We start from the raw sequence: 13,649 nt of genomic DNA, 5'->3' as shown, positions 1-13,649 counted from the left end.
CATATGAATTATAGAATTTTGGGTATGTGATATTAATCAGTATAGACCTATTTTAATCTTTAAAAAGTATCAAATAGCTTGAGGTGTGAAGCTTTTTAAAAGTGAAAATTTTGACTAAAAAAATTGGGATAAATTTAATCCCTTTGGAAGCCTAATAGATCAGTAACTAGTAATTACACCATTTGTTTCAAAGGAAACTTTGTAACACAGTAGCATAGAAGAAAGAAGTAAAACTTTTATGCAATTTTATGAAACTGCCTTGCTTTTCATTAATTTAACTCAAATTTTATGTCTAAAACAAAAAAAAAAATCATAATATTTAAAAGAAAAATTATTAAATTAATATTTTAACAAAACACAATTAAATTAAATTAAATAAATGTTTAGTTGCTAATCTAAAACACTCATTTTAAAAGAGAAATCCATAAGTAAAGAATGCATAATGTCATAGTCACTAAAATATATGGATATTGAGTCCACAATAAGTTTAATGACTTTAAATTTGGATTTTTCTTAAAAAAAAAAAAAAAAATCTATTTTCAAATCAGTTCTACACTAAAACCTATATTCTTTTCACCAATATAATAATAATAATAATAATAATACATCACCTAAAAGAATCATATGCCTAATATTTTACATTAGAAAATAAATAAATATTTATAATCAAAGTCAATGATAAATCAATTGCTTATGATACACAATCAATGACGAATCAAATACTATAATCCTTTTCTTTGACAAGAACTGACAAGTAACCAAAATGTATTACACAACCAGGATATCACTAATTTAAAATGCTCATTGCCCACGAGGCTTTGGATTGACGGTGAATGGGTGCGCTGTTAAGGCACTCCTTGCGATAGGTCACTGGTTCAATTCCCTGTGGGTACTTAGTTTAGTCTTAACCTAGAAAAAAAAATATAAAATGCTCATTCGTAATTTAAAATAATAGCAATATTGCTCATGCAATAATATAGAACAAAGAATCCTACAATATTGTGGGTTAATTGAGGACTTAGGAAAAATATATGAATATTGTGGATACACCATCTTCATATTCATCTTCATTTGTAGTTATCTCTATGTTTGGGATGTCTTTTACCAAGTCTATCACCTTTTTATCCAATATTTCTCTATGGTTGGCAAATAAGTTGTTGTAAATCAATGTGTTGCAGAATGACACATTGTGGGCATCCAAGCATTTATCTTGGAACTAGTCCAAAAAAGGCTTGCATAGTTGGACTTCTATGTATGACCCATCAATCCCATTGAGTCCACGTCAGATTTCCATGTTCAGTTACTTATGGGGAACAAATTCAGCCATAGAAAATAGCGGGAGTCCCAATTTTGTGAAACTATTGTGATACTTTTCAACCTTGTGGCCTAATGTAACCTCATAAAATTCCAGATACACTAGATCAGTCGCCATGGCACTGGTAGTTGCATTAGCATGAATTATTCTTCCAACTAAGAACTTAGCATTGATCTTATCCACCCGAGGTATGCTATAGTTCCTTGCTTGCATATTAGCAAGTCCAGCAATAAGATCCATGTGATAATTTTTATTATCATCTTGCATTATAATGAAGCAACAACCGAAATTTTAGACTCATTTTTCTTCCAATGGATAGTGTTGAATTGAAATATTTTATTTGAGGGAGGATAAGTTGTGTAATTAGTAGAGGATAATAGGGATCATTACTGATCAAATTTAGAGAATAAATTTTCAAACTTAATAGGATTCATGTGAAATCATGAAGGAAGATTTTAAACACCATGTTCCACTATGGTGATACATTTTTCAATCAGTTTAGCATCATCGTCATATAATGTAGAAGAAGGGTTCGCATCTGTAGCTTTCTCATCTGTAACAATCTTCACCCCTTCTTCTGGCTTGAAAACTAGAATATGCACTTTATTAACCACCTGGGTCAATCTTCTTGAATTTGAAGTCAAGTCAGGAAAGGGAATGCCATATGTATTAGCTTTTAAAATGGAGGTTATAAGAATTAGGGACATGTGACTAGTATCATGGGAAGAAAAGTGGAGGGAATTTTGGAAATGTTTGGTATGAGACCATAATGGTGCACCTTTTCTTGTAGTTGCATCTTGAGGGAAGTTCAAAGTAAGTTTCTTCACACCATTTAAAAATAAATCTTTAAGCTTGAATCGTCAAATGAGTTAGTGATTTGAAAATATAGTTTAGTAAAATTTGATCTTTTTGTAAATAGTAAATTGTGCTAAGATTTGTTGGAATGCAAGATGGAAATGAAAGTATATAATCATAGAAAGGGAAGGGAAGGGAAAAAGGAAGGGTATTTAATTACTTACTTGATTCTAGCTCAAGAGATGCAATATTCAAATGTTATACATCTATGTGAAACCAAACAATCTACAACAAACTCTAGAAGTTATTGGGCCTAGGCATCCCCTGCAAACTTGATTACTGCTATGTATTCTTATGATTTTAAAAGAAAACCATTTGCCTCAACTGGAGTTTTATCTAAGAGACCTTCGAATTCATACGTTTCCCATGTGAGACAGTGGTGAATATTATGCAGAAATGAATGAAGTGTGCACATGGATGCATGCTTTTCAGGGGGTCTCTTGATGCTCCATAGTTCTTAGCCAAGTGAGGGATAACCATTTGGGTGTTACCGTTGGTTAGTGTTCCTAACTCTAGCAATGGCTTCTGGAAGTAAACATACCTTAAATCTACATACATCTTGGAATTGACATTGTCGAGAGCATTCAAAATAACATCAACCTTACCATTCTAAAAGGAATATTCAAATACAATTTCGGTATCTAGTCTCACACGATTCTCCATTTCTTAAAACTGCAAATGTGGGTTGATTGCATTAGTTGTTGATGCTACCACTCTTGACATTTCCTGCCCAATATTCCAATCTCGAAAGAGGAATTGTAAACTAAGATTTCTCTTCTCAATAACGTCATCATTTGTTATAGTTTACTTCCCATGGTTCCCATGAGGCTAATTTCTTTAGAAGCTCATATCCGAGAGCACCATCCCCCACAAAAAAAAAAATTCCAACTTTTTATGCACCTCTTTTCAAAATACAGAAATTTGGGCATCATAACATCTATTCAAAGGTCTCACATCCTCTGGTCCAAGGGTTTCTACAGGAATATATTCCTATGAATCAAAATAGAAGAACTTCACAAGTAGGAATATAGAAATTAATATTAGACAATCAATAATTGAATGTTATGCTACCTTTCCTTGCCTTGCCTATATAAAAGGGTACAATTCCATTTATAGTTAAGATAAATACATAAAAAGGGTAAGTAGGGTGCCAAAGAAATAAAACCAGCAAAAGTGGATGAAACTTTCCATAACAAGCTTTCACAACCTCTTGCCCAACAATTCCACCAAACATAGTTGCCATGGGATTCAACACTTGATGGGAACCACTTGCAAAATGTTTGAATACATTTACAAAAAAGAAATTGATATAAGGAAAAAGATAATTTATATGATTTCTGATAACAATACATGAACAACAAACTAGAATAAGACTACTAGTAGTAACTAAAGTTGGTGCATTCACTCTCTTCAAGAAACAATGGAGGAAAGAAAGAATTGGGAAAATGAGGCAAGTAAGACAATATCAAAAGTGAAATCTATCCATGGAGACTTATATGCAAAAGTTTATTATCACATGATTATTTGCTGCAACTAATGTGATACTAGATATTTTGTGATGAACTCTACTATAACTTCACCATAAGAGGTTGTGTGACCAGAAAATTTGGGCCTTGCTTTGCAGCGAGTCTTTCCTTCGATGTAAAAAACACTTGTAACATAATAAGTTTTTATAATAGAAAACAATTTTCAATTTAAAAAAGGGCAAGATTATTTAGGTTTCTCTATTGAAGATTATGGTGTTTCTGAATTGTAATCATTGATAAAGTAGACATGAAAAAGGTGGATACTCTTTGTTTTCATTTCCTTTTAGATATGCACCAAATTATAAAGAATGGATTATGTAAATTTCTTATAAGTTGAAAGCTTCTACCTCCTGTAGCTCTCTCTATGTTTTTATGACAAGTTGTGGCTTCTACACATAACCAACTTATACCAAAGTTTCAGTAATTTTCTTTTCCAAAAGCATTAGAAGTATTGATTTCACCCACCATCAAGATTTTATGTCGTATACATTATTTTAATGATAGAAAGTAGTGTTTAACTCTTTGAATGTTAAAGAAAACATTGTGAAACTTTTATAATAGTTTTAACACAACAAAAAGTAGAATGGCCTTTCTTAGTGGCATTATTTCACATACCATATACGGTGATCCCCTGCAGTTGTCCACTCCTCCATACAAATAGAACAATGCAGAGCCTCAACATCACTTGTAAGAAATAAATGATTTCTATCACTTGTGCTCTCATCTCCACTCATATGAGAACTTTTTCCCTTCTTACTAATTTGCTGATAAGGTTCCATTGTCGACTATTGAACATCTGGACTAATTACCAACATACATTGATCAGTTTTCAATCTAAAACATGCACATATGTATCTCCTATCTCTTACGTCATAACACAACTAGTCATTAACTCCATCTTGAATCTCATTCCAACTAAGAAATTGATTTTCATTGAGTTCATATCTTGATCATAAGGAATTATAAACTCTAATGGGCTTGTCCTACACAAAATGACTAGTGGATGTGGAAATCAATACATGAACATAAAATCAGTACAATGGTGACAATACAAGGCATTTTTTGTACCATGTTGCATCTCAATATAGCATGAATCAAGAACTAAAAAACATAAAAATATAGGAGAGAAAAAATTATTGAATAAGACTTTAAAATGCACATTACAAGAAAATTCAGATGGCAGTAGTAACAAGAAAATAACACCCATTAATTTGTTTCTTAAAAAAATAAATGTATATGGTTAACTACAAATACAAAGCTCTAAAGTTTACAGTAATAGTGACCCCACAAAGTTCATGCCATTTTAAGGCTATTGTGTCATATAATAATCCTACCATGCATTGATAAATCAAAAGATGAAGGTAATATATTTGATCGAGGCCTCTTGCCCCTCGCTACTGACATAGGATTCACTGCCACATGATTTAATGAAGGTTCTAATTTCCATGGGGAAAATCTCTCTACTTGGACCCACTAAAACTTCTGGATGGATTTTCACTACATTAGAGTCTGAGATAGAGCTCAGGCTCGTTCTATTGTCTATTAGTAACATATTTCCAATCGTCAAGGTCTTGGCAGCTTTTCTCATGAAAAACTAAATGATATCCTACAATGTGAGCAAAAACCCTAGCAAAGGAAGAAGATTTATTATTAGATAACATTATACAACACCTAAGATCTGATGTTCATTTTCTTCACGAACTGAGGTTACTAACGTAACAGTTTTTTACTTATTATCTAATTTGTAATAGGTAACATAGCCAAACAAAGCACTTTACTCAGCACCTTTTGGAAGATACTTCAATAGTTATTGGGCTGTAAACTTCATTTCTCTACTTCCTTTCATTTGAAAATGAATAAATGGGTAGACTGGAGTAATAAATTGCAGTCCAGTACAATCCCTGCGTGTTTCTAAACCAAAAATAAATAGTGGGATTCTTATTTCCATGTCCTAAAGCATAGTTATAATCAAACTGTTATGGTTACCAGTTTTTGGCACTTACAAGCTCCTCATCTCTCTTCCTCTAGTTGTCTTCCATCACCAGCACAAGAAGCAACACAAGGCATCATTCTTTCTTTAGAAATTGGCTTTTATCCATTCCCAATTATTTGATGATATTCACGCCCCCTAGGCTTGCTATAAATCACTCTAGGATAAAAACCAAATGTTCATACCTAAGCAATATAGCTTGTTACAAGCTCTTTGTGTTCACTACACCAAAAATAAATAATGTGATTCTTATTTGCATGTTCTACAACATAGTCATTCATTATTATTTAACTCATGCATGTAACAAAAAATAGACATAAGCATAAAATTTTAAAAAGGAGGCACAAAATACAGAAACAAATGACAAAAATCACATTCTCCTTTTATTATTAAAACAACAGAGCCTAATTATAACAACATTTCTCCTTTACATCTTATAGAACATTATAGACTTGCGCACATCTATTACAACTCAAACAAATATCAAAGATGGATCATTACATATTTAGATCTACTTATAATCATTCCCTTTCTCACATAGTTTAGATCACAAACATTACAACATAAACTTTATCATGTTATCCAAACTTTGCCATGTAGTCTGAAACTTGTTTCTCATTTCTCTGCATCTTCTTTTATAACCGTGCTTGCTTGATTTAGTGTTCGGTCCCTCGCTCACTTGATCTACAGTTTTCCAATACATAGGACCATTTCCGTTGTTCTCTATTGACTATATCAAGATCAACTCATGGTTCTTCGGTACACACCCTTATTTTCCACTACGCAAGTTCCAAAACAGATATTTCACTACCACCTTGCTTTTCCAGTGCTCTGCTTCTGGCAGCTTTAACCAAAATGTTGTCTGAAAATCTTATTCCTTCAAAAAAAAGGACCCAACATGTCTCGACCATAATCCATTGACTTTCCCTCGATTCAATGTGTTGTTGTTGCTAGATTTGAACTCCATGCAAGTTGTCTTCCACTTAGGTCAACTGCGGTACCTTCAAATGAAGGACCCAACTCAAGAATGATTTGAAGATCTGACTCCTTGAATGTTGTATAGGAAGAAACAAATGATTTCTAGGAGTCCAATAGGGTAGACACTTTGCTTGAAATTCTTCCACTACATGTTCACTGAGATTCATGGGTTGTGACTATACAAGTTCCTGGAGTTAATGATTGGCAAGAGTAGATAGCGTGCTCAAATTGAGGAAGTGTCTCTGTGTTTTTGGGTGAAGGTCGTGAAGAACACATTTAGTCGCCTGGGATGCGTCCTCCAACTGATTAATCTGAGCATTGAATTCATCAACCTGAGCCACGAGTTGCTTCTTTACCTCTAGGTTTGAAGTCACCATCGCTTACTGGAGCACTTGCTTGACGTTATCGCGCAAGGGATAAATAGGTGCATTCTTCTTCACAAGAACGTTGCTCCAATCAAAAATTTGAGTAGCCATTTGATGAGATTCCTGCAAAAGTTTCAGAAAAATATCGCAGATAGAAGTGGTTGTCTGAATCTTGTCAGCAATTTGCATCTTGAGGAGTTCCAATGGATCTGATGTGGACTATTGCAGGCTAGCAATAATATCATGGAATGATCTAGGCAACAAGTTTCTTACATGTCACTTCAACAAATGTACAACACTATGTAGGGGAACAAGCGACGACATATACCAGTTGTTCTTCGGCAAAAGGTGAAAGGGCGGGCCATAATGACTTCAGTTGGGAATGAAATGTATCACATACCCGAGCTTCTAACCCATATTTCTCAATGTGTAACTATGTCTAGATGGCTATTACAGTGTTGAGTTGGTGTTCCTATTCTTCACAAGTGACTTGGAGGTCAGCTCATCGAGTCTCGGTCTTGACAAGACGGTTCTCCAACTATGACACAGAAGCATGAATAAACTAAAACAATTAGGGTGAAGACCAGGTGATAAGAGTGTCCACTAATATTGTATTTGGTGTTGGAAGTCGCAATTTGAGTGGTTGGACACTTGTAACTGGGCTCTCTGACTAATCTTGCAGTGAAGATTCTCTCTATATCACACCCTTTTGGTTCTACACAATTCTATGAAGAACAGGGCTTTGAATGAAAGCAATAAGATCATGTTGTTAGGCAGCAATGGAGATCACCTGATGACCAGTAAGTACTAAAGTCGAACGCAACTGTCAGACAGAAGTGGGTGACGGAATATTCAGTATTATCGCAACTTTAGTAGGGTCCACACGTACTCCCTCCTTACAAATAGTATGCCCAAATAAAGTTCCGAAAGGCACAAAAAAAATTCATTTCTTCAAGTTCAAATATATTTGGAGTAGTCTGCATCTATCAAACATAACTCTCAGTAGACTAGGATGATTTTTGAGAAAAACTATAGACGACCCAATCATCCATATAAACTTTTAGAAAATAATGTATATATTCATGAAAGGCATCAAGAATAGTGCATGAGAAAACAACAAGTGCATTCTTTAACCCAAAGGTCATAACATTATAAGTGTAATACCCCCATTCAGTAGTGAATGTGGTCTTCTTCTTATCTTCTTCTGCAATGTGGACTTGATGATACCCTGAGAAACCATTAGTAAAATAATAAGCTCCATTGCCTCCAACATTATCCAAAACTTCATCGCTAAAGGGGGTTGGAAGTGGGCCATGCACACAGGTGTTATTGAGGTTGCGGTAGTTAACACATACTCAAATTTCCTTTTAATCATTATTGTCCTACATGAAAATGGGGCTTATCCACTTAGCTTCATCAACCTGAAACATAAGGCCAACGACTAACATTTTGTCAATTTCCTTCTTTACCTTCTCCTTGACTCGTGGATTCACTCTATAGGGCTGATGCTTAACTGGTTTCGCATCTTGTTTCAGTGTGATTTTCATTTCTCCCAAGTCCCCTTTAATTCCCTTTAATTTTGAGATGGAACAAGGAAATAAATCCTCATATTCTTTAAGCAGGTCAAATATTTCCCGAGTGGTTTGGTCGTCCCAATAATCTCGAATGGAAGCAAGATTCAGTTTCTCTTTTGTCCTAATATTTATTTTTTCAACTTAAGAGGTTACAGATGTGGAGCATCATGTATATGATCCTCCTTTTTTTGTTCCCCATCAAACTCTTTAAATTAAACATGTCGTAGCTCCTCTAGATCATCATCTGGATCTTTATTAACTTTATTGCAAACCATAGCTTCATGGAACACTGATTCGTACTAATGAGAAAAATATCCATACCTGATGCATTATGTTGAAATGTACCCACTTGAAAAAAATACTCCTTTGGTAGCTCGAAGGGATTGCATTATCTTTTCATCAGCGTCATAAAAGGAAAATTATCTATAGAAATGGGGAAAAAACACATCCCAATTTTTTGTTTGGCGTTTCAAATCCTCTTGCAAATACCAAGCTTGCGGATATTTCCCATGCAATGGATACATAGATGCAACCATATTTCAACTACTAGGTCATCAATCTGCTATACATAACAACAATTCTTAAGATGATCTTGTGGGAAAGTATGACCATCATAAGTGGGGATTTTTATTACAAGGGCATTCAGAGGAAGAAAATGATAAATCAAAACATCCTTAGTTGTGCTCAAATTTTGAAGTTGATCCTAATAGGGTTCCCACCATCTTGCGGGGTTTCTTGTAGAGAAACAGTTAGTAAAGGAATATTTTGACTTTATTCTATACAAGAACCAATTTCTTTAATAAAATTGACAATAGAATTAGTACCATTAAAAATAGGATACTCACGTACTAGAATACTAATCCAATGGACACATTGAACAGTAGCATAATGTCGAGAATGAAGTTCATCAACACCTTGTTTCCAATATTCCATTGTAGCCTCAGAGCCAACTTCAGTACTTTGAATACTCCACCAACTAATAGATCCATCACTTGTGATATTAATATAATATTCTCACCTCCCAATAGCCAGTTGATGTAGTTGATCTAACACGTTAGGTGACTTAACATCTTCCACCGATTTAGTAAATATCGGGCCTTGATAAGGATCAAGAGGTTGTATAAATCGCATGCATCTACTTCAAAAGTAATAGTTTCTTGCTTCAAATCAATGACTGCATAATTTTCAAAATCCCATTCAATGCGCAATAAAGCCGGATATGGATCTTTATCCCCAATAATATCAATAACTTCAAAATTTGCATAAATTTTGACACTACAAATATCAACTTCAACATCCTCTACTTTTCCAAAAGGAAGAATAAAATATTGATTTTCTATCCGCAATTGAATAGGGGAAAAGATTAACTTGGGTTTTGCGAGAGCTTCCAAGGTTTTTCTTGGTATAATATTGACATATGAGCACAATTCCATCATAGAATCCTTAATTTGAAAACTTGTAATCTAAGCGTCCACCCAAAACTCCCTTCGAGTTCACTTTTTGTTTCATCATACCTGCCTGGATTGTCACTAAAGTAAATTTGCAGAAATTGGTTCTTTGAAAGACATATCATCCTTAACAATAGTCTTTATCTTTTTCTGCAACTCACCATCAAGTTATTCATCATTCATAATTTGTAGAAATATCTTAAACCAGTTCATTATTGGTTGGAAAGGTTCTGCAAAATTTTTCTCCTCAGGAACCTTTACTTGCACCTCTTGTCCACTATGAGATCCTTGTGAAGAAATCAAGTGACGGAAGAGTTCAGTTGCATCCCGATAACATTCCTTGTGTTGAGTTGGATCGTAAGACTTATTTGGAGATGCAAGTCTTATGATAGCTATTTGATGAAGAGTTCTAATGTCAACTCCAGTCTTCTTGCCTCCTCTTGTAACAACATTGATATCGGGCTGCACTATAGGACCAGAATCCTGATGCTCTATGCAGACTAAGTTAGCTCCTTTTGCCTGGTTTTGCTCCTCCCATTGAGCAATAAGTTAAGGAAATATTTAGTTAAATGTGTATTCACTCAACAGTATGAATACCAAGGTCTTCATGGCAAAGGACATTCTCTCGTGACATGGCCTTCCTTATCACAATTATAACACCTAATCAAGCCTATTTTGCCTGTTCGTCTTCCCTTTGGATCCCCTCCCCCCCTCCTTGTCCTCAAGGAGTCTCATTAATATGGAAGTTTGAATGATCAATGTGGTCAGCTAAAGCATCCAAGGATCTGCATTGATCCGTATGATGATTGGGTGATCCACAAAACTCACAAAACAAGTTATTGGGAATAGTGGAATACTTCTGTAGAATAGTACATAGGCAAGGTAAATGACCAAAAACTCGACAAATATCACAATAATCATTGGTAGACATACATTGAAGACTTGGAAATCACTAGGGTTGTGTATGGCCATGAAAAGGAAGAGCAGATGAAATTCGGGAAACTTCAGGGGATTGCGGTGGAGGAGGTCCCATAGGAGCACTGGTCAGTCCTAGTCCCCACAATCGTGGGCATTCTATAACATGATGTCCTTCAACCTTACAGTGTCTACACCAAATATGAGGTCTCGCAGGCCGTAAAGGTGCAAAATATTTCAATCTATCTATCAAGTTAGAAATTTGATTATGGAGGCCCATAATAGCAGGATCTATTGAAGAACCACAAATTCTACAGTCTTGCAGATAACCAGCTGCAACCTCTATCTGCACTTCTTTTTCCTAGGAAACTTGAAGTGTATTAATCTTTTTCTGATACAATGGAATGCGAGTCATTGGTAATATGGCCTTGATGAAGCAATATCTCTGATGATGTGAATCAATAGGATAAGGCAACTTGTTGATAACATCTTTAAACCATTGCATACATTGCCAAGCATATTCTCCCTCTCGTTGGTGAATATCCAACAATTCCACCAATCCTTGCTAATTTAACTGAGGTAACTTAAATTTGTGAATGAATTTTTGTTTAACCATATCTATACCAGCATTGGGGTTAGCATCAATCCATGTTATAAACCATCACAATTCTCTATAAAACTATGTAGTTTGAAATTTAATAAGCTTGGTTGTGTCAGGAGTCTCACAAGCTCTCAACATAGCTTCACGTAAATATCAGTTTTTTTCAACATCTTAACCCCCCCTTCTTGTGAATTATGGTATCTGGTAAGTGAGCCAGCTGCGAGTCTAGCCATAGTTGATTGTCTTGAAGAAACAAGTATAAATCCTTGGGAACCCAGTTGAGAACAACTAGTTGAACTTGGTTGACTAACACCACTATAACTACCTTTACCCTTATGCTATAACTGAACTTTAATAAACTTGCGTACCTTAGAAAAAATAAGATCAAGGCTTTGATATGGTACCAGGGGAAGGTTAGGGAGAGGAGGAGTTGTGTTGCTGCATTGCGAGATTTTATATTCCAGTACTGAATCATCCTCAAAGAAAATCCACCTCATTGCAAAATGAATATCATTATCTACTAGTGTATGCTCATTAGGTAACATAAACTATTGTACAGTTGGCTCAGGCATCTGAAATCCTTTTGATTCCTCGTATATGCGAGTATCGACTTCTAAAATCTCTCCTTCATTTTTACTAGAAGCTCCTATTTTTCCAGAAGAATGACCTTCTTCCTCATTTCTTTTCCATGACTCCAGAGTCTCCATTTCATTATTCCGCACTGCCAAAATTCTTACAACGTCCCTTATGCACTACAATTCCTTTCTTCGAACCCTAACTTCCCACAACATCCTTTATTGCCACTCTTTAGTTGTTATTTCCCTTCGCAACACTCTGAAATATCTCACCTTCCATAACTCTTCTTGATTCATGATAATAGATTCTTCATTTTCCCACGTCTGCATGAAATTTTTCTCCTCTAATCCATTTCTCCAGTACTAAAAATTTAAGTTTCCATTTGATCTTGTGAAAACACCAACAAGTTATCATCAACCAATGATACTTTAATCTAAAGAGGAATCTCCTTCAACAGGAATCCCCTTATCCCAAACTTGAATATGGCTTGTGCATAGAGAGGGATTGGTGCTTCTTGGTCACAAATTCAATAATGTAGCTCTCAAGATTCATGTTAACCCAAAAGTTGACATCTCTTGTTAGATTTGTCTCTAACAGATGAAGACCAGCCAGATTGGCTGTAGTCCAAGCTCTGTTCAACCTCGGTTGTACTAAACTACTCGATTTATGGTGAATTTGAGTCAACAAGTTTTCTAATTTCTCGAGAAGCTCACACCAAAATATCTCGTATTGATCACACGTAAGCTCGGCTTACTGAATCTCTTCTTTGACCCAAATAGATCCTTTTGTCTCAATTATGCCTACTACAAAATAAAGTGATCAACTCTTTCATGTGATGGGCCTCTAAATTAGTCATAACTTAAGGCCCATGCCTCTAAATTAAACATAAACTAAGGCCTATGACCATCCTTCAGCACATTAAACCTCTCCTTTTCCATTATATAATGTATTTTTAACTTTAATATATTCATTATGAAGGTTTATGAACAATTCCATATTTGTGCCTAATATTATTTATTTTTGTGGAATATTATGAGAATATTGGGTAGATTATGAAGATTTGGAGGAGGAGATAATTTAGGTACTTGATCCCTATTACAGAAGGGTCACTAGTAAATAATAAATCAACAATATATTATGGAATTATGGCACAAATTGTAGAACTCCAATGATTGCGAAAATCTAGGAATGTGTTCCCTGTCATTCAACGCAAATTCCTAGTATTGGGAACCAGATCCACTAATAAAGGGATTTTGGTGGGGAAAGCTTCCTCCATTCATGGGGAATGATTCCTAATCATTTTTTATAAGTACCAAGTCGAATTTGTCTCTAAGGATAGATTTTCATTAATGTTCTTGTGGAGAGAACTCGTATTTCTGTAGCTCCATTGTATTTTCTTGCCGGGATGTAATTGTATTGATGAAAATAATGAAGATTGGTGTCATGTTCTACTTCTAAATATTTTTCTCCTCCATAGGTCTCTGAGTTTCCTTGGGCTTGGCCATC

The 13,649-nt window shown here is 34.9% G+C and overlaps 1 pseudogene; it reads right to left on the bottom strand.

The window, feature by feature from the left end:
* Window positions 1-1,018: 1,018 nt before the first annotated feature.
* Window positions 1,019-12,274, bottom strand: LOC149248383 (ubiquitin-activating enzyme E1 1 pseudogene; annotated as a pseudogene).
* Window positions 12,275-13,649: the final 1,375 nt, after the last annotated feature.

This window comes from Pinus tabuliformis, chromosome 7 (genome assembly GCF_031772625.1).
Source record: "Pinus tabuliformis cultivar Carrire ecotype Pingquan chromosome 7, CPIR1, whole genome shotgun sequence".
Classification (NCBI taxonomy): domain Eukaryota; kingdom Viridiplantae; phylum Streptophyta; class Pinopsida; order Pinales; family Pinaceae; genus Pinus; species Pinus tabuliformis.
This window is presented reverse-complemented; position numbering and strand designations above follow the sequence as displayed.